Genomic DNA, 3,725 nt, shown 5'->3' on the forward strand with positions numbered 1-3,725 from the left:
ATCATTTCTGAGACCAATCGTTTGTAATATGAGGTTCAAAGTCAATTATGTTCGTATTATTCCAATCAATTTCGTGATTGAAATCTAACATATGCTGGGATATGACAGACAAATTATTTGTTGGTTTTTTGTAGTCATTTTTATGTTCCTTTAGTCTGGTATTGAGTTTTCGTTTGGTTTGTCCAACATATGTGCAATCACAATCACGACAACTTATTTTATATATTACGTTAGACCGGTCTTCTTTTTTAATAGTGTCTTTACCTGTTTTTATAAATGAACGTAAATTGTTTAACGGTTTATGAGCAATGTTGAAATTAAATTTTTTAGTAACTGTTATGAACTTTTCAGATGTTTTCTTAAAATATGGAATAGTAAAGTATTTTATATTACTGGTAGTTGAATCCAAATTTTGGTTTATTTTTCTTTCATTAATATTATCAAAATTCTTATTGTGAACTAAAGTTTTAATTCTATTATTGATTGTTGCAAACAAAAAATCCAATGGATATCCATTTTCCAAAAATGTATTAATTAAGTATGTTATATTTTTTTCATGGAATTGTGGATGAGAAAGAAACAATACCCTGTCGAGCTGCCCAATTACTACGCCTTTTTTATGTATCAGGGGATGATTTGAATAAAAGTTCAAATATCTGCCAGAATCTGTGGGCTTCTTATAGTTATCAAAAATCAATCTCCCATTCTCTATGATTAACTTTACATCAAGAAAGCTTATTCCAACATCATCCCCAAACTCGACAATGAATTTAATTCTTTCGTGGTATGAGTTAAAGGTATCAAGTGTGAAAATGATTTGATCGTTTGGCAAAGCAATAATAATATCGTCTACATATCTAAAATAGATGGGAACATGAATGGTGAGCTTATTAAAAACATTTAATTCTAAATCTTGAATTACTGTGTCCGCAAGTATTGGGGAGAGAGGCGATCCCATGGGCAAGCCAAAAATTTGTTTAAAGAATAACCCATCAAATTTAAAAAACGTCAAATTTAATATGATGGAGATAGCAATTTTAAATTCGTTTTTTGGGATTGTAGTGTTACATTTTATGAAATCCCATCTCCTTAAAATACTATCAATGGCTAAATCATTTGGAATGTTAGTGTACATGGATGTGATGTCGAATGATACCAACTTATAATCTTTATTTAATATTAAGCCATTAATTTTCTTGACGAGTTCGAAACTATTTTTTATGTATCCAACATTCCTTTTAATGCTCTTGTCAATGATGTCCTTCAAATATGAAGCAAAATTAAAAAATGGACTATTAGTGCAACTAACAATCATTCTGAATGGATAACCGTTCTTGTGTACCTTGGCCAACCCATACGATCTAGGACAACCCTCATTAAAAATCACATTTGACGAAACGTGATTGCATTGGGAATTAATTGACATAATATTTGATTATTAATGGCTTTTGTTTTTTTGTTTATTTTTTTTTGGTTCTTTCAATAATCTACATTAGCATCTGGCAATCATGTATTCGACGGACACAAATTTTATATATAATATTTTACGATAAAGATTTTCTACATGCGCAATACATCTCTTTCTGCGATAATACATACGATTACGAATTTTGTGGCGTTACATACTATAACTTTTGGGAAAAAAATTTTTTAATATGTATAGTTATTATGTTTTTATCTTGATCACTTGGATGTTTTAATTTGAATTATAATATGTAAATTTAATGTACTCTGAAAATGGTCACATGTTAGACCGAAACGTTTACCTAATTTTATTTTGAAATATATACTCTAAGCTAAACACATCAAGCGTTGTGGCTGGATGCTCCTTATTGTTTACAATTTTTAAACTTAAGCCACTTATTATTTTATTATTTTTTATTTTTATAGTTATTATACTGTATACTGTTATTACTATAATGCAAGCTACAATGTTAATAATAATAACTATATTTATACTCTGTTGGATATATCAAAGGAACAATGATAAATCAACTCCTTGAGTTAAATAAAATAACTTAGTTATTTTTAACTTCCATGTGTAAATCAATCCATTTCTATGGTCAGTTTCAAAATAGATATCGTCTATATTAACTGCGCTATATTAAATGCACTTAGTAAATAATAAACTAAATTTGAGTCAAATAATGAATTAAATGTGATTAAAAAATACATTTTCTTGAGTTAAATTATTTAATTTCATTGTTTTAGTCAAATTAACGATATATTGGATAGGTGCAATGGCGACTTATAGAAATTAATACAAACAACTCAAATTGAGTATAATTTGATATTATAAATTTAATAGTATAGTTCCCTATAGTTAGTAATAATTATATTCAAAACAATACAATTAAAAGAAGGGCTACGAGCCAAAAACATTAACTTTAATATTTAAATTACACACATATGTTTCGACACCGTTTGTGTCATTTTCAATGTACAATAATAATAAATTTAGTTACGAACGATTTACATATTAACAGTTGAACGATTTTTAACATTAAATTTACTCTGCTTTCCTTTAGACTATCCCTCTTATATACAGGGTGTTAGTTAAGTATGTTCCTAAACTCAACAGAGCGATTCTTTGGTTTATTTCAAGTAAAAAAGTCCATATAAACATGTGTCCTAAACGGCTTAGTTTCCGAAATAAAAAAATTTAAACGTGTAGTAACAATCTGTTTATTTGAAAAAAATACAACTTGAACTAGTAAAAAACTGGTCAAAAACAGAAAAACAAAAACAGGCTTCAGTTCTTCTGACGAAATAAAACAATTAGATGAATTGTTGAAAATGTCCACCTTGCGCATTTTACTGTTTTGCCAATGAGATTATTTTATTTTTAAATTGGCCAATCAGCGATACATGTGAGCAATATGCGATGTGTGCAATCGGAGCCCTCCCAATGATATTGTCACATTATTTAACAAAATATATGTATATCATTTCATTGTCAAAGTTGATTATATTGTATCACTGCATTGAGATAGTTTATATAAAGCAGCTTTTAATATGCACTGATCCAGTGTAATGCAAGTGATCGAATTCACCATAAGTCGTTTAGGACACATGTTTATATGGACTTTTTTACTTGAAATAAACCAAAGAATCGCTCTGTTGAGTTTGGGAACATACTTAACTAACACCTTGTATATTAGTCGCCAAAGGTGGTTGGCCAAGCGTCATATAATTTAGCAATCATTTATGTGAAGTAGTGGATATTATCACACTGTTAAATCCATAGTGTCAAATTTAATCTAATGTGAGTCGCCACTGCTCCTACTAAATATATCGTTATTTTTTACTAAAATAATAATTAAATTTGACACTGTACAATGTTAAATTGATACTGTATAGTGTCAAATATAACTATTGTTTTAGTAAAAAATAATGATATTATTGAGTAGGAGCAGTGGCGACTCACATTTAGTTAATTTGACATTATAAAATTTAACAGTGCAGAACATATAAATCTTAAATTAAGTCATCCTGTTTTATTATAATAGGTGTCAATTCAATTTCTTCAAATGCTTACAAATTTTCATTAGAATCTAAGCCAGAAAGTTATTAGAACAATAGACCATCTTTTGATTCGTTCGCATGTGCCTGATTATATGAAAATTTGTAAGCGTTTGAAGAAATAGACTATGATTGAATTGACACCTATTGTAATAAAACAGGATGACTTAATTTAAGATTTATATGTTCTGATAATATCCACT

The sequence above is a fragment of the Trachymyrmex cornetzi genome, unplaced genomic scaffold, assembly GCF_001594075.2.
Source record: "Trachymyrmex cornetzi isolate Tcor2-1 unplaced genomic scaffold, Tcor1.1 scaffold1800, whole genome shotgun sequence".
Classification (NCBI taxonomy): Eukaryota; Metazoa; Arthropoda; class Insecta; order Hymenoptera; family Formicidae; genus Trachymyrmex; species Trachymyrmex cornetzi.